We start from the raw sequence: 18,768 nt of genomic DNA on the forward strand, positions 1-18,768 counted from the left end.
ATCCATCAAGCACGTGGCTCACATAGCCCACTCTTTGTCCCCGCAACAGAAGATAGCCGATAATAAGCGGGAAAGAACCAAGATGGTGGGGGAGGCGAGTACCAGAGATTCGAGTCTTCATCCCCTATGAGGAGTGGGCCCTGGAGATCATGGGGTTGGCCGAGGAGACAGCAGTCACCGACTGTGAGGTTAGTCTGCGCTGCAGAGGTGAGGGTCCGCTGCCCTTTCACCCAGATGACCTGCCTCAGGAGAGTTATTCATTTCAGACAAAATGACCCTCCCGTCTCACTGACCACATGGCCATTGTCTCGCAGGATCTCCAGCCAATGGGACGGGGCCATTCTGAGTCCTCCCACGACCCAAGAGACCACCTCAGAGGAGAGCTCTGAGGAGAACATGATCAAAGCGTCATACCTATCACCCACCCTTCCACCAGCACAGAGACACACAGCTCGGTGGGTGACATTAGTGGACGGGGTTCTGGGGCACAGTCGGGTAGAGGCAGGAATATCCAAGGGGGACATCTTTCGGAGTTCTGCTGGATCCCAGGACTCCGCTGAGTCCCAGTTAGATGCCGAGCCTCTGGACAAGGTTATCCCAGAGCTGATGCAGATGCTAGGACACGGCCGTGAGATTTAGGAGTGGATGTAAGGAACATTCCAGCCAGTACGTAGCCGATTGGAGGAGTCCCAAAGGCTACGGGCGCAGGAGATGATGCCGATAATGCCTGGCACCGAGGCCAACACTGCTGGCGACCACATTGGAAAGCCTGGAGCACGAGATCAGCACCTTGCGTGGTGGTGCCCAAGGTGTGGGTCAGTCGGTGGCGATCATGGCTGAGGGCCTCAACATCAATTCCCAATGACTGAGGATGTGTCCCAGAAGCAGGCAGACATTGCCGAGGCACTGCAGAGCATGATGACGTCACTGAGGGGCATCGCTGAGGGCGTCAACACCATGATGCAGACAATGGTCATCTTCCATCCTACCTTTCCGTACTCCAGGCTACAGAAAATGAAGGAAAGAGCAGCAGATTCTATGTTATTCTCTGTCTGAGTAAAGATTGTCGACTTCCAGTTAACACAAATACTTTATTCAGTTGGTTTGTTCTGTCTCCAGGGTGCAACCAGACGTAAGAGGCAAAACAAGAGAAGCTAAGGTAAGCTGCCTATGCTGAGCTGTCTCTGTGTGCTGCTGCTGCTCACGAGCCCTGTGCTCCTAAATGAGGCGGATCCTCCCTTGGGTCAGACCCTTTATACCCGCCTCTAATGCTGCCCTCTAGTGGTGCTGTGGCTGTTACGTCTGTGCTGTGGTCCCTGGTGCATGCGCAGATGTACAGATCACTACAGACTCCAGACATTTGCTGCTGCAGCAGCAAGCAGCAAACACAACCTCCAGCACCACTTGAGAATATTTTGTTTATCAAACGGTCAATCTCACCAATATAAAGGCCAACTCCTCATTCGCAATAGCCTCCAGCTGTGAAGCTGGAGACTGCTCACAGTCAAAGAGAGTTAAAGTGACCTTCAGCATAGAACCACGGACTGGGCTCTATCCTGGAAGTGTTTCGTAGAACCGAGAGGGAGCAGCTATAGTTGCCCCTGTTATGGGGATGCACAATATTTAAAGATGGCTTAAAAGCCTCACAGACAGAAAGACAGCCACCCCCCCCCCCCCCCCCCCCACCCCAGCCGAGCCCAGGGCTGACGCTGGAACGCTTCAGCCCCCACCCCCCGATCACTGAGGCAGCAGCTCAAAATGGAAATGGCTGCTCACCTCCCCAGTTCCCCTGAGCAGCCATTGCATCAGTCTTCTGTTTTTAGAATGGAGTACTAAACAACGCCTGCATGATTTCTCGCAGGGAGAAAACGGAGCGGAAGGACAGGGCACTGCTGGTGGATGAGATTTGCAGTGTGGACAGGAGATATTCAGAGGCGCTGAAGGCAGAGACAGTCTGTGCGGAGTCTGCACGTTCTCCCTGTGTCTGCGTGGGTTTCCTCCGGGTGCTCCGGTTTCCTCCCACAAGTCCCGAAAGACGTGCTTGTTAGGTGAATTCGACATTCTGAATTCTCCCTCTGTGTACCCGAACAGGCGCCGGAATGTGGCGACTGGGGGATTTTCACAGTAACTTCATGACAAAGATTATTATTATTATTACTCACTAGAGAAGATGCGTGGAGAGATCAGTTCAGTCCATAAGAGGGTCATTTAGGACTCTGGTAACAGTGGGGAAGAAGCTGTTTTTGAACCTGTTAATGCGTGCTCTCAGAGTTTGCCTGATGGAAGATGTTGGAAGAGCGAATGACCTGAATGGGAGGGGTCTTTGATTATGCTGCCCGCATTCCCAAGGCAGCGGGGGAGTTGTAGACAAGAGTCAATGAATGGGAGGCAGGTTTGTATAATGGACTGCGCTGTGTTCACAATTCTCTGTAGTTTCTTGCGGTCTTCGGCCGAGCAGTTGCCATATGAGGCTGTGATGCAGCCAGATAGGATGTTTCCTATGATTCATCTGTAAAAATTGGTACGAGTCAATGCCGACTGTTCTTAGTTTCCTGAGGAAGTATAGGCGCTGTTGTGCTTTCTTGGTCGTATCGTCGATGTGGGTGGGCCAGGACAGATCTTTGGTGATGTGCACACTAGGAATTTGAAGCTGTCAACCAGCTCCAACTCGGTACCGTTGATGCTGACAGGGGTGTGTACAGTACTTCGCTTCCTGAAGTCGATGACCAGCCCCTTAGTTTTGCGCCCGACCCACGACCTTCAGCTGTATCAGCCCCAAACCTGACTCATCGTTGTTTGAGATTCGACTGACTACGGTCGTGTCATCAGCAAACTTGTTGATGGAGTTGGAACCAAATTTTGCCACAGTTGTGTATGGGGAGTATAGTAAGGGGCACCAATCTGCGGTAACCATAGGTTTGCGTTGGCGGTGCTGGATGTGAGGTTTAGGGACTGCCGGCAGGTGGGGATTGAGCGCTTTGGGGACATGTTCATAGGGGGCAAATATGCGGGGCTAAAGGACTCGGAGGATTGTATGAGTTACCCAGGGTGAATGGCTTTAGGTACCTGCAGTTTCGGGACTTTGTGAGGAAGGTGGTGCCATCCTTTCTGGGGTTGCCAGTCAAGGTGCTGTCTAAGGATGAAATAGGGCAGGGGAAGGTGTTGGATATCTATAAGGAATTGATGGAGTGGGAGGGAGCCCTGGTGGGGGACATTAAACACAAATGGGAGGAAGAGCTGGGAGGGGAGGTGTGGGCGAGACGAGGGCGGAGGCCTTGCGGAGGGTGAACACCTCCTTGTCATGTGTGAGGCTAAGCCTCTTCCAGTTTAAGATGGTGCACAGGGTTCATATGACGGTGGCGAGGATGAGTAGATTCTTTGCGGGGGTAGAGGATTGGTGATGGCGGTGCGTGGGCCCCCCCCCCCCCCCCCCCCGTGCACCACATCCACATGTGGTTCCCATACCAGCCTTCCCAAGCGATTTTCATTTCATTTTCATGTTCTGGGCGTGTCCAAGATTGAGGGATTTCTGGCACGTCTCCTCGGACGTGATGTCCGAGGTGCCGGGTATGGGGCTGGTTCCGAGTCCAGAGGTGGCAATATTTGGGGTGTCAGAAGCGCCGGGAGTCCAGGGGGTGAGAGAGGCTGATGTTTTGTCCTTTGCCTCCCTGATACCCCAGAGAGGGATTTTGCCAGGGTGCCGTGACTCGGTGCCGCCAAAGGCGGGAGTGTGGGTGAGTGACCTGGCGGAATTCCTGAGCCTGGAAAAGGTCAAGTTTGCTTTGCGAGGGTCGACAGAGGGGCTCATCTGGAGGTGGAAGCCGTTTATCGATTTTTTTTAAGGTGGATTGAGGGGTGAGCGGGGTTGGGGGAGGAAGGGGGTTAAAATGGGAAGGCGAGATGTGGTGGGGTGTTGCTGTCGGTGGGTTAATGGTTGTTTAATGAGTTGATCATTGTTCTTCTGAAAATGCCTTGACTAAAATGTTTTTTTAAAAATCCACACCATTTTGAACACCTCCCCTTGCTCTCAGGGGAACAGTTCCTGTTTCGCACAACAGAAACCCTTCATCCTTGACCATTTTGGCGTTCAACGGCCAATTGTTGTTGAGAGGCAGTGAGGCAGGACAGCAGGAAAATCATGCGTTATCTCATCATTCAAATTAAATTACGGGTCCGCGTGAGATATGGACAGAGCGGCGAGTCTCGTGCAATTGAGTAAATTCTCCCGCAACTGACCGGATGGCCCGGCGCCAAGAGCGGCGTGAACCATTCCGGCTTCGGGCCGTCCGGAAGTTGTGGAATCCTCTGCACTTCCGGGGACTAGGCCGGCGGCGGACGGATTGGCGCCGAAGGGCCGCCAGGGCCGGCACGAGTTGGCGCATGCGCAGATCTGCTGCCGTGTTCTTGCGCATGCGCAGGGGGTTTCTTCTCCGCGCCCTGGCGGAGCCCTACAGAGGCCGGCACAGAGGGAAGAGTGCCCCCACGGCACAGGCCCGTCCGCTAATCGGTGGGCCCCGATCGTGGGCCAGGCCACTGTGGGGGGCCCACCGGGGTGGGATCCTCCCGCGCCCCCCCCCCCCCCCCCCCGAGGACTCCGTTCGACGGCCTACCAGCCAGGTCCCGCCGGGATGGACCATGTCCATTTCACGCTAGTGGGACTGGCCGAGAACGGGCGGCCGCCCGGCCCATCGGGACCTGGAGAATTGCCGGGGCGGCCTCTGCCAACGGCCCCCGACGGCACAGCCTGAACCCCACCCCTGCCCGAAAACCGGCCCCTGAGAATTCAGCAGCTGGCGTTGAAGCGGCGGGGCGGGATTCACGCCCCCCCCCCCCCCCCCCCCCCCCCGCCCCCGGCGATTCTCCCACCTGGCGGGGGGTCGTGGAATCCCGCTCTCTGTGTCTCTTTAGCTTCCAAGACTATCGTGGAGCCTGCAGTCGCCCTTTGATAATGCAATGTCGTGGTAAAATAGCTACCGTCAAATATTCAAATCCCAGCAAGGTAAACAGTGAGAACAGAATGTGTGGGGGAGGGGGGGACCTGTAGCTTTTTCTGCTTTGTTTTCTTTCACTTTTCTGACTTTTTCCTGTGAGCGTAAATCTGCTGCCTGCTGTGTTTTGAACGTGACAGTGTTGTGAGCCCTGACACAGATGTGGAAAATGCTGATTTGTTGATCGAGGCTGAGAATGTTCCGGTACCTGCCCCTCTTAAGGAAAGATGTGGTTTTGATGCTCTGGGCAAACAGTTAGAGAAACCGCTGTTTTTTCTCCAGCTGTTAGAGAGACTGGTCTCCGGTTGTACTGGTGCAGTGAAGGAATCTGTACCGTTTAGGTTTGTGCGGGGTACAGATATTGGATACACTGCCTACATATTGGACCTGTATTATGAAATGTTCAGAATACAGTAAACAATACAACAGGCAGTGTCCACTTCGCTGGTGAGTGTAAAATTAATCTTTAGTAGACTGTAATTTTTTGACGTGTGTTTTGAAATGTTTAAGGAGCAGACAGCTAACACAATGGTACGGTGAAAACGGTACACTGTAATCTTTAGATTCAATGGCTAATGGAAAAGATTTTAAAAATCAAAACAGTCAAGATAAATCTCTGGGTAAAAGGAATTGGTCATGAAGCACAGCAACGAAGAGAGGAGATAAAGGTGGAGAGGGCTGTGTGTAACGTGACCAAGGGATAATAAGCCTTGGGAGAAAAATGAGGGAGAACTGAAGATAACCATTAATTTGTCTTGAAATTATGTGGGGATGCCGGCGTTGGACTGGGGTGAGCACAGTAAGAAGTCTTACAACACCAGGTTAAGGTCCAACAGGTTTGTTTCGAATCACTAGCTTTCGGAGCACTGCTCCTTCCTCAGGTGAATGTTTACCCAAATGTGGCTCAAAGACACAAGCCCAGGAGTTCCATCTACGATGGAAAAATGGTGAGTGCTCCTGGTCCCATTTTCCTGAAAGATCACCTGGGGAAGGAGCAGTGCTCCGAAAGCTAGTGTTTGAAACAAACCTGTTGGGCTTTAACCTGGTGTTGTAAGACTTCTTACTTTGTCTTGATAAAGCCACCTTGTTGACTTTGGTTGTCTTTGCCTTTTCAGAACTGAGGGATAGTAAATATGGGGTAGGACTGAACAAGCTGGATCTTAAACGAGTTTTTTTTCAAACAAAAGCTAAGGAGTGACCTGATCGAGGTCTTTAAAATTATGGGTCGTCGTAGAGAAGGCATTTCCACATGTGTTGAGTTCAAAGCGAGGGGATTATGAATGTAAGACGGTCACAAACCAACTCAATGAGCAATTCAGAAGAAACCGTTTTTATCCGGAGACTGGTTAGACTGGAGAACTGCCGACCAAGTGAGTGGTACAGGTGTGTTTATGGGGAAAGCAGATACGAACCTGATAGAGAAAGACATGGAAGGTTAGGCTGATAGGATGAGATGAGGAGGCTGGCGTGGAGCATAAACACTGGTGTAGACCACGTGGTGAATGTGATTCACACTATATATTGTTGCCAATATCACTCCATGTAGATATGTTCGTTATCAACCCGTTGTAAGATCAATGCTGTATATAGTTGCCAATATAACTCCGTGTATATATGTTCACTGTCCACCATTGTAAGTGCAGTTGCACTATCCGACCACCAGGGGGAGTCGCTCTGGGAGTACGCGAGAGTTTGTACTGGGCTCCTCCCTTGGCTCCGCCCAGGACTCCTCCCCCTGTGACCGATGTATGAAGATCAGTGCCTTAGAGCCAGCCTGCAGTTCATCTGAAGTTCAACGACGAATAGGTTGGCTCTGTTGTAAGTGTATTAAAGCCTCTGTTCAGATCCAACTACACATGTTCGCTGAATTGATGGTTCCATCAGACCAGTTTGGCCAGATGGCCTGTTTCTGTGTAGAACTATGAAAATGTAAATGTCGCCATTGTCCCAGAGGACCTCAGGCTGCTCCTCCGCTTTGATAGCTGACTGGTGGTGATTAAACAGCCCCCCCCCCCCCCCCCCCCCCCCCCCCCCGCCCTTCCCAGGCAAGGGGAGCAAGGGAAAACTTTCACTCGGCAGGAGGATTGATCGCCAGAGGACTCAGATTTCAAGTATTAGGAAAGGAAAGTGTTGGGTGAGGTGGGGGGTTGGGGGGGGGGGGGGGGGGGGGGGGGGAGATAATTTGCCTTCTGCACAGAGTTGCAGAATTCTGGAATGCACTGCACGAAAAGTGGAAGTAAAAGCAAATGTAATATTATAAAAATCTATATTTTATTCAAGGCATTTTCATATAAACAAAAGCAGAAGAACAACCATACAAAGTTATAAACAACCAACACTCACTCTTCCCTCCCCCCCCCCCCCCGCTCCCCTAATACCTCCCCTTCTCCCATCCTAAATTTCCCATTTTAAAACCCCCCCCCCCCATTCCCCCTCCTGCACCCTTTGGTGACCTCTCAAACCTCGTTAAAGAAATCAATAAACGGCTTCCACCTCCCATCCACTGCCCCCACCCCCCTCAAGACGAACTTGACCTACTGCAGCCTGAGGAATTTGCGAAGTTGCTCACCCCATGCCGGCCTTTGGCAGCTCTGAGTCCCTCCACACGATCAAGACCCGTTTCCAGGCTATCAGGGAGACAAAGGCCAAAACACCGGCATCTCTTGGACTCCCGCGTCTTCCGACACCCCAAATATCACCACCTCTGGACTTGGAACACCCTCCACACACAGCGCCTCAGACATCATGTCCCCGAACCACTGCCACAACCCCTTCAGCTTCGGACATGCCCAAAACATGTGGATGTGATTCATGGGCCACCCCGCGCACCGCCCACAGCTGTCCTCCACCCCCTCAAAGAACCTACTCATCCACGCCACCGTCATGTGCACCGTGAGAACTACTTTAAACTGAATGAAGCTTCGCCTCACACATGACGAGGACACATTCGCCCTGCGCAGGACCTCTGCCCGGCCTGCACCTCTCCTCCCAGCTCCTCCTCCCACTTGCTTTTTATATCCCTCACCAGGGCTCCTTCAAGGTCCATCAGCTCCTTGTAGACCTCGGACACCTTCCCCTCCCCTATCTCGTCCCTCGCTAGCACCTTGTCTTGCAGCCCAGGAAAGGATGGCACCTCCTCGCAAAATCCAGGACTTGCAGGAACCTAAAACCGTTCCCCCTGGGAAGCTTGTACTCTTCCTCCAGGTTCTCAAGTCTGGTGAATTTGCCCCTTAGGAACAGGTCACCAAATCGCCCGATCCCTGCTCGCTGCCACCCCCGAAACCTCGCATCCAACCCCACGCTGCAAACCTATGGTTGTCGCAGATTGGCGTCCATACTGAGGTACCCACCAGTCCCAAATGCTGCCTCCACTGCCCCCACACCCTGAGGACCAACACCACCACTGGGCTCACGGAATACCTGGCCGGTGAAACCGGCAGAGGCGCTGACAACAAAGCCTTCACATCCGTTCCCTGACACGATGCCGCCTCCATTTGACCCCTTGATGACCCCCTCCTCCACGACCCATTTCCTAACCATAGTGACATTCGGCGCCCAGTAGTAGTTCATCATGTTTGGCACGACCTCCCCCGGTCCAGGAAAACCCTCCAAACCCATGGGGTCTTTCCCGCCCACACAAACCCAGTGATCAATGCATTGATCTTCTTGAAAAACGACTTTGGGACGAAAATTGGGAGGTTCCTGAAACACAAACAGGAACCTTGGCAGCACCACCATTTTTACTGTCTGCATCCGCCCCGCCAACAACAACGGCAACACATCCACTTGCATTTGCGCCACCAAACGGTCAAGTTTCAACTTGTGGGGCTGCACCCAATCCTGAGTCACCTGAATACCCAAGTATCTAAAGCTCTCCCCCATCACCTTGAAAGGCAGCTCTCCGAACCTCCTCTCCTGCCCTCTAGTCTCAATCGGGAACACCTCGCTCTTTCCAAATCCTGTACCCAGACAGCTGTCCAAATTCCTCCGAAATCCCCTTGATGTCACCGATACAGCCAGCGGGTCTGAGATACATAACAACAGGCCACCCATATGCAATGAGACCCCGTGCTCGGCACCCCACCTGCACAATCACCCTCCAGTCCCTCGACGCCTTAAGCGTCATTGCCAGTGGCTCTATTGCCGAGGCAAAGAGCAACGGGAAGAGCAGGCACCTCTGCCCCATCCCATGATGCAGCCCAAAATATTCCAAACTCACTCAGTCCATCTGCCACTTGCGACCGGCTTCTCGTATGGCAACCGGACCCAGTCCACAAACCTCTGCCCGAACCCGAACCTCCCCAATACCTCCCACAAATACTCCCACCACCCGATCAAACGCGATCAAACGTCCATCGCCCCCTCTACCTCCACCTCCTGCCCATCGCCACCTCTACCTCCACCTCCTGCCCATCGCCACCTCTACCTCCACCTCCTGCCCATCGCCACCTCTACCTCCACCTCCTGCCCATCGCCACCTCTACCTCCACCTCCTGCCCATCGCCACCTCTACCTCCACCTCCTGCCCATCGCCACCTCTACCTCCACCTCCTGCCCATCGCCACCTCTACCTCCACCTCCTGCCCATCGCCACCTCTACCTCCACCTCCTGCCCATCGCCACCTCTACCTCCACCTCCTGCCCATCGCCACCTCTACCTCCACCTCCTGCCCATCGCCACCTCTACCTCCACCTCCTGCCCCTCCGAAGGCATCATGATTACATTAAGCAGTCTCTTAATTCGCCATCAACTGCCCCCCCCTCTTCACAAACCCCGCTTCACAAACCCCGTCCTCGCCTATCACTCCCGGATGAAGTCCTTGATTCGTAAAGCCAGTAACAATATTGGGCGGTAAGACCCACACTGCTCCAGATCCTTGTCCTGTTTAATTGTTAGAGAGATATGGCCAATGTGGCCAGCTGTGCCTCGTGCTCCCCCACCACCTCCACCACTTTCTGGATCAGCCGGGCCGGGGACTGCAGCCTCTGCTCCATCCTCTCAATCCCCGACTTAATCGGCTCCACCACCTTGGCTGGTCTTCCAAGGCCTCTTTCCTCAACTTTCCATTGAAGAACTCTCTTAACTGCTCCGCTGACAACTGGGCGGGTGGAGCAGCCCCCTTGCCCTCCGCCATCCCATCCTGTGGCACACCACGATGAATCCCCTGCTGCAGCAGCTCTTTCCTTCTTGCCCCACTCCATTGTCCATGGATCCATCCACAAGCCGCACGGGAGGAGTTACACCTTCCCCAGGCACTCCTGCACCCAAACACTTCACCTTTCGGGCGGGGAAAAGACCGAAGAAATCCGCCTTGAGCGGGAGTCGCCAAATGTACGGCCGCTCACTCCATGGCCGCCACAGGAAGTCTGCAATTGTAACTTTAAACAGGGAATTTTATACGTGCTTGGAAAGGAAGAGAATGTGCAGGGCTATGGGGAGAGAGCGAGGGAATTGGACGAAGTGGATAGCCCTGTCAAAAAGCTGATGTGATGGGCCAAATGTCCTTGTTCTGTGCTCTGATTCTATGAAAAGATTAAACAAATTTTACCAAATATCTCAGGAACTGCACTCAGCTCTACAAAATTATTCTGCTTCAGGAACCATACTTTCAGTCAGAATCTCCCACCACAGTTGAAAAATGATACATCCTTCCAGGATTTGATGTCCATGTCAATTGTTTTTATTTTGGCTTCTCTTTCAGTATAAATATATTATTTAAATTTATTCTCGGGGCATATGGGTGAGGACTTGCAAATCGGATAGAGATGGCTTCCAGTGTGTTTCCTGCTGTTTTCCCTGAGTCAGCTGTTAAGGTCGAACACTGCCATGCAAATGTGAGGGCAAGGGGGAATGAAACACTTGCCTGCACACCAGCCAGAATTTTGGACAGATGCATTCAACATTTTCCTGTCTTTTTCCTCCCAGCCCCAGTTCAGCGTTACTCCCCATGGCAAGTCTGGGGATCTCGCCCCCTGTAGGCAAAAGCTCCTTTGACCTGGACGTAGGCAGGGGTCTGAGGAGTCTCCTCAACTGAGCGGCCGAACAGCCGCCCCTCTGAATATGCTTTCCGGTATGGAAGTCATAAGCACTATGCAATTTCCACAAAAAAACCCCATCATTCATAGAATATACAGTACAGAACGAGGCCATTCGGCCCATCGAGTCTGCACCGACCCACTTAAGCCCTCACTTCCACCCTATCCCGTCACCCAATTACCCCTCCTCACCTTTTTGGTCACTAAGGGCAATTTATCATGGCCAATCCACCTAACCTGCACGTCTTTGGACTGTGGGAGGAAACCGGAGCACCCGGAGAAAACCCACGCAGACACGGGGAGAACGTGCAGACTCCGCACAGACAGTGACCCAAGCCGGGAATCGAACCTGGGACCCTGGCGCTGTGAAGCCACAGTGCTAGCCACTTGTGCATCCATGCTGCCCTGAAGGGAGGAAGGGATAAACCAGGAAACGACAGGCCAGTCAGTCTAACCTCAGTGCTGGGGAAGCTACGAGAAGAAATTTTGAGAGACAGAATCAGTCTACATTTGGAGAGGCAGGGATTAATCGAGAACAGTCAGCATAGGTTTGTTAAGAGGAGGTCATGTCCGACCAACTTGATTGCATTTTTTGAAGAGGTGACCAGATGTGCAAATGAGGGCAATGCATTTGACGTAGTCTACTTGGACTCCAGCAAGGCTTTGGATAAGGTCCCTGATGGAAGTCTGATAAGGAAGGTAAGAGACTATGGGGATCCAAGGAAATTTGGCAAATTGGATCTAGAATTAGCTGAGTGGCAGGAATCAAGGGCGATGGTCAAGGGGTGTTCCATGACTGGGAGCCTGTGTACAGTGGGGTACTGCAGGAATCAGTATTGGGGCCCTTGCTGTTTGTGGCTTATAAAAATTATTCAGACTTTAATGTAGGAGGGTCAATCAGTGTACAGAGGTACTGTGAAAAGTATTTTTCTGCGAACAGCTCAAACAGATCCTTTAGTACATGAGAAAGGAAATAAAAGAAAAAGAAAATACATAATAGGGCAACACAAGGTCCACAATATAAATACATAGACACTGGCATCGGGTGAAGTATACAAGAGTGTAGTATTAATCAGGCCAGTTCATAAGAGGGTCGTTTAGGAGTCTTTGGGCCTGAACTGATCTTATGGGCTGAACTGATCTTTCTATGCATCTTCTCTACAGGTGAAGTACTATATACTGTATACTTCACCTGCTGTCTATGTTTATGTATTTTCATTATGTACCCTCATGTATTTGTTATATGTTCTATGTTTCCATATGCGGACGATCTGTCTGGACTGTACGCAGAACATTCCTTTTCATTGTACCTCAGCACACGTGACAATAAATCTAAATCTTTTGATTCTGCAGCTTGGATGGAGGGTTCTAATTATTTCTCTCCCAAAAGATCCAGCTAAATGAAAAAATGAAATGAAAATCGCTTATTGCCGCGAGTAGGCTTCAATGAAGTTATTGTGAAAAGCTCCTAGTCACCACATTCCGGCGCCTGTTCGGGGAGGCTGGTACGGGAATCGAACCGTGCTGCTGGCCTGCCTTGGTCTGCTTTAAAAGCCAGCCATTTAGCCCAGTGTGCTAAACCAGCCCCTTCAGAGGGCCACAGTGAGGCTGACTCTCTCCAGCAAGTTGGGACCTTGTTCTCCGGAGGCTGCAGAGGCCTGGGTTAAAACCACGAGCTGGAAGCAGGGTGTGATGCGAGACGACTTGCCTCAAGAAGGAAATAGGCCTGAGGGTGAACCTCCAGCTGAAAGCCCAGCCGAATAACACCTAAAGTGCCTCTCCAGAGGAAAGCCTGCTGCTTGTGAGTACTGAATGAATGGCCCTACAAGGGAGACCCTTATCCGCTGTCAACCAGAGGCTTCAATCAACCAGCATGCTGTGTGGAACGCGTGCTAAGGAATGATCATTCGAAGTTTTGACCTTCATCTTTATTTTTACCCTCCCCCCCCCCCCCCCCCCCCCCACCACCCTGTATTTGTCTTCTTGTGTGTGGGAGGGGGGGGGGTTTAGAGGGTGGGACAGTTCAAGGGGGTTAGCTTGCTGTTATTCAGTTGCATTTACTGCATATTTCATCTTTATTCTTGATATAAATAAACAGTAATTGTGTTTCAACTTACAAACCTGGTGACTGTAATTATTGGGCAGCCAAGGGCCGAAGATTGCATGAATTCTTATAAGAATTATTGGTTAATTCACTTGAGTGGGGCTGGAATTGACCACGCACTTGCCCCGGGTGTCGTAATAGTGTGCATGTACACAGGTCCCTTAAGATAGCAGAGCAGATGGATACAATGGTTAAGAAGGCGTATGGTATTTCTTAGCCGAGGCAGAGAGCTTAAGAATTGGGTGGTTACGCTGGAACTGTATAAAATGTTGGTTAGACCACAGCGAGAGTATTGTGTGCAGTTCTGGAATCCACATTATAGGAAGGACATGATAGCACTGGAAAGGAGGCAGAGGAGATTTACCAGCATGTTGCCTGGGACAGAGTGAGTGTTAGTTATGAAGAGAGATTGGAGAAATTGGAGTTGTTTTCCTTGGAGTAGAGGAGGCTGAGGGGGGACATGATTGAGATGTAGAAAATTATGACGGGCATAAACAGAGTAGACAGGATGAAACATTTTCCCTTGACGGACGGATCAATGGCCAGGGGGAATAGAATTAAGATCAGGGGCAGGAGGTTTAGTGGGGATGTGAGGTAAAATCTTTTCACCTAGTGGGTGATAGGAGTCTGGAACACACTGTCTGAAAGGGTGGAACATAGGAATAGGGAGCAGAAGTAGGCAATTCAGCCCTTCGAGCCTGCTCCGCCATTCAATCAGATCATGGCTGATCTCTTCCTGGTCTCAAAGCCATCTCCCTACCTGTTCCCCAAATCCCTTTAACCCATTTTAAAATCAGAAATATATCCATCTCCCTCTTGAATCCAGTTAATGATTCGGACTCCACCGCACTAGGGGGCAGCAAGTTCCACAAATTCACCACCTTCTGCGAGAAGTAATCCCTCCTCATCTCAGTTTTAAATCTACCATCTCTCAACCTACGTCTGTGATCTCTCTGTGACCATTCACCTGAGGAAGGAGCTGCTCTCCGAAAGCCAGTGATTCGAAACAAACCTGTTAGACTTTAATCTGGTGTTGTAAGACATCTTAGTGATAGCATTGTTATATTGTAATTCACCGACTGACCACCAGGAGTCTTACTAGTATATAAGAGTCTTATAAGTGAATGCAAAGTCAGCTGACCAGGGACTGGCTGGATCTACATTTCCCTTTCTTATTACATTTTGTAACTGCACGCAGATCTTCTGCGATTCATGAATAAGAACACCCAGATCCCTCTGCCCAGACACATTTTGAATCTGCTCTCCGTTTAGATAATAATTTGCCTGACTATTTTTTTGACCAAAATGGATAACGTCACATTTATCCACATTAAACTCCATCTGTCAAATTTTGGCCCAGTCTCCTAGCCCATCTATATCCGTCTGTAAAATCTGTATCTCCTCTTCACTGCCTGCTCTGCCACCTATTTTAGTGGCATCTGCAAATTTTTCGATGTTACACTCTGTCCCTGCTTGTAGATCATTTATATAGATTGTAAACAGTAGAGGTGCGAGGACTGAACCCTGTGGGTGGTGGAGGCGAGGATCCTCCTAACATTTAAGAAGTATTTAGATGTGCACTTGCAATGTCAAGATATATAAGACTAGGGCAGCACGGTGGCCTAGCGGTTAGCACAACCGCCTCACGGCGCTGAGGTCCCAGGTTCGATCCCGGCTCTGGGTCACTGTCTGTGTGGGTTTCGCCCCCACAACCCAAAAAAGGTGCAGAGTAGGTGGATTGGCCACGCTAAATTGCCCCTTAATTGGAAAAAATAATTGGGTAATCTAAAATTTAAAAAAAAGATATATAAGACGATGGACTTCAAATGGGATTAGAATAGTTCGGTGGTTGTTTTTGACCGGTGCAGACGTGATGGGCCGAAGGGCCTTTTCTGTGATGCGACCATCAATTCATTCAGAAACACGAAGTAAACTGTGGATTTAATCGGCTTACAACTGAGCCTGCCTGCGACTATGCTGAACTGAGGGCGGACTCGCAGGACTCGCGGACTCGCACTTATACATCCTGCTGGGGGCGGAGCCAAGGGCGGAGCCCTGCACATGCTCCTCATCTCCCCCTGTGGGCAAAGCTGCGCAACGGCTCACAGATAGAGCCCACAGGGACACAGTAATGCACAGTGTGAATTATAGTGGTTACACATTCACCACATTCTGTGCTGTGGACCTCGAACTCTAAAAATGCAGACCATTCCATTGATGCTCAGGGACGACCTGAAAACGTCCATCCAAATCCCTTCAATGGAGGTGGGCACATCAGCCTCTCGCTCAGAACAGAGGCGCTTCTGAGGCGTGTCATCCGGAAAGAGGTATGAGTACAAAACAAAAGTTAAAGAACGGTGGAGAAAAAGGAAAACAAGGATGGACCCGGCTAAGAAATGGTTTGGGAATTTTACTTGTTGATTTCGGATTTGTGAGGTGCATCTTTCCATGATTACGGGACCACGTTATAAAAAGAATGTACTGCATTATCTGTTACTGTTCAACATGAGGGAACTGAAATTTAAAGCAAAGACATGAGGCGTTTGGTTGCATGTTATCATAATCAATAATTGTAATCAACTGGAAAATAGTCGCATTTTGCTTTGTAATAACTAGTCGGCTTTACACAAATCCGTACCGCAGTGGAACTGGCTTGTGAAGGGTTAATGACGTGCACCTGTACATAGTGACTGAGGCTGTCTGAATTAATCCTTTGGTAGTTGGGTAAAGGTTCTGATTCGCGGATGCCAACCACTTGTCAGAATGTTGGCAATGATAGAAAAAGTCTTGTGGTTTCTTTTTAACCCAAGTGTTTAGATTGCTCTCTGCCCTGCTGACTCTCTGCGGTGGTATACATTTGCTGAGCAAGTCAGTAGTTTTACCTCCATCGTCAGTGAATGTGGAGCAGCATAATTGGGTAGCGACAACTGAGGTGGCAGCCTGATTGGTTAGCTTACTTTTGGGAAAGTGTTTGTGTTGCAATCTTATTCTTTCCTTAAACATTAATGGCTTCCCAGCCGAAGGGCAACCTTCTGATTTCAGGGATAAATCTTGATTATTCCCAAAATGTAGGATTCTAAAATTTGGAGAACAAACCCCTTGAAATCTGGGGATGCCCGTGTCAGACGGGCACAGTCTTTTCTCTGAACTCGGTTGCCGTCGGAAAAGCAGCCTCGCAGCACTTCCTCGGTCTCCCATGCAGCATGTGGCTGAGGTGATGTTCACCACGGTTAACTACTCCATCACTCTTCCCCTCCGAGGGGAAAGCAAACAATTAAAACCTCCGTGGTTTCTCTGGCATGCTGTATTTCTTTTGTGCACCGACCTGGCGGGATGCCTCGGGGCAGCTCTGTGAGTTTGCAGTTTCCAATTGCCGGCACCTGTTGTGGGGATCTGCTGAAAGAAATTATTTCCTCGGGGGAACAAAAGTTGCTGGGAATACTCAGCAGGGCGGACAGCTGCTGCAGAGAAGGGTCAATATTGGTCTCGGAGTGTTGGGCGGAGTTCTCCCATGCCCCCGCCTGCAGGATCAATGGGTGTGTGCAGGGAAGGAGGGAGGGTGCAATTTGGCAGGTGGCCCAAAAACCGGTTTCACGTCAGCGTGGAATTGCGGTGGGATCTTCTGCTGGAGCCCGCCGTGGTGGATTGGGAGTTCCACTGGAGGCTGGTGTGAAACCGATTTGCATCCCTCGAATGGGACCTTCACCGCTGCCAGTTTCTCCGTGGATCCAGCAGAAAAACACAGAACATGTCTGCACCTACCTGGGGTGCAAAAGCCGGGGCCTGCCGGAAGAAGGCCTGAGGCTGCCACCGGAGTTTGGGATGCAGGCCCCAGTGACCCTGGAACACTGCAGCAGTGGGTGGGCGAAGCATCTAGCAGGTGTCTTTGAGGAGGTCCATCTTCCAGCCCCAGAGCGTTCCTGGAGATCCATCTTCTTTCTTCAACGGTGTGTCACTGGTTTCGGGGGGGGGGGGGGGGGGGGGGGGGCTACTAAATATGGCGCACAGGACGGCGTGATGTGTGGCATCAAACCCACTCCGTCCCCGGATACATAATACATTACACGGGGGATGGAAGATATGGCGTGGTTTCCTGCCGCCCTCTGGACAACGGGACCCTGTTCCGGCCCCCAGCTGGGAGAATTCCGCTTGTTAATTCTGTTTCTCTCTCCACAGATGCTGCCAGACCTGTTGAATACTTCAGATTTCCAGTACCCGCAGTGTTTTGCTTTTAATTTCACAAAGAGACAGGTGAGCTCAGAATACCTTCCGCGGCGGACGATATTTTATTAACCTGCGTGAGTGTCTACTCATGCTCTCTGTTTTGAAGTTGGTTTGTGGTAGGGTTGCTGTGGTAACAGTGCTTCACAGTCACCCTGTAATGCTCCATGACACGCTGGGGATCGTGGTTTGACTCTGGCTTGTTTTTGTAAGTGGGAATATCTTTATGTTGTATTCCCCCAGATCCCACAATGTCCCACCTGTTGCAGCCAAAGTGATGGTCAGTCAATTGACACGCAGGATTTTCCCTTTGCTGCTGTTCAACTGGTTGGTCAAAGGCAATCTGTTTCAGGGGATGTTGGAGCGCAGCAGAGGAGAGGATGGGCTGGTGCTGCCGAACGTTAGTAATTATTATTGAGAAGCAAATATAGCCATGATTAGGAAGTGGGTGGGGGGGGGGGGGGGGGGGGGAGTGGGTAGAGGCGGCATCATGCATGGGGACTAGTTTGGGGGCATTGGTAACGGCCCCTCTGCCTTTCCTGCCAGCACGATACTCCACCAGCCCCGTGGTGGTGGCGGCCCTGAGAGTCTGGGGGCAATGGAGGAAACATGCTGGAGCAGAGGGAGCATCGGTCTGGTCTCCAATCTGCAATAATCACCGGTTTGCCCCCGGAGACTAGATGGAGGGTTCCGGAGATGGCAGAGAGCAGGGATCGAGAGGAGGGGGGTTATGTTTAGAGAGGAGAGCTTTCCCAGCTTGAGGGAACTGGAGGTGAAATTTGAATTGACGGATGGAAATGAGTTTGGGTACTTGCAGGCACGGGGACTTCCTACGCAGGCAGGTCTCAACCTTCCCGCTCCTACCACCAAGGGGGATACAGGACAGGGTAGTTTCCAGAGTGTGGGTGGGAGAAGGGAGGGTTTCGGACATTTATAAGGAGCTCATGGGGGTCAGAGGAAACACAGACCGAGGAGCTGAAACACAAATGGGAAGAGGAGTTAGGAGGAGAGATAGAGGATGGTCTCTGGCGGACGCATTGAGTAGAGTCAACGTGTCCACAACACATGCCAGGCTCAGCCTGATACAGTTTAAGGGCGTTCACCGGTCACACATGACAGTGGCCCGGATGAGCAGGTTCTTTGGGGTAGAAGACAGGTGCACAAGGTGTGTGGGAGGGTCAGCGAACCATGTCCAAATGTCCTGGGCATGCCCGAAGCTTAGGGAATTCTGGCAGGGGTTTGCGGATGTCATGTCCAAGGTGTTAAAAACAAGGGTGGCACCAACTCCAGAGGTGGCGATTTTCGGAGTGTCAGAAGACCCAGGAATCTAGGAGGAGAAAGAGGCAGACGTTCTGGCCTTTGCCTCCCTGGTAGACCGGAGACGGATATTATTAGCTTGGAGGGACTCAAAGACCCCGA

General features: G+C 51.2%; 1 protein-coding gene across 5 annotated transcripts in view; it reads left to right on the top strand.

The window, feature by feature from the left end:
* LOC119963487 overlaps positions 1–18,768 on the top strand; it is a 110,330-nt gene that overhangs the window by 34,335 nt on the left and 57,227 nt on the right. For 2 of the 5 annotated variants that reach the window (XM_038792678.1, XM_038792679.1), the window contains exons 1-2: positions 5,305–5,435; positions 17,305–17,379. The exons of 2 other annotated variants lie outside the window; for them this stretch is intronic. The gene's annotated coding sequence lies outside the window, so the exon portion shown is untranslated. Of the gene's footprint in view, positions 1–5,304; positions 5,436–17,304; positions 17,380–18,768 lie in introns of those variants that run through there. One more of the 5 variants, XM_038792680.1, reaches the window with a different exon arrangement.

The sequence above is a fragment of the Scyliorhinus canicula genome, chromosome 3 (genome assembly GCF_902713615.1).
Source record: "Scyliorhinus canicula chromosome 3, sScyCan1.1, whole genome shotgun sequence".
Classification (NCBI taxonomy): Eukaryota; Metazoa; Chordata; class Chondrichthyes; order Carcharhiniformes; family Scyliorhinidae; genus Scyliorhinus; species Scyliorhinus canicula.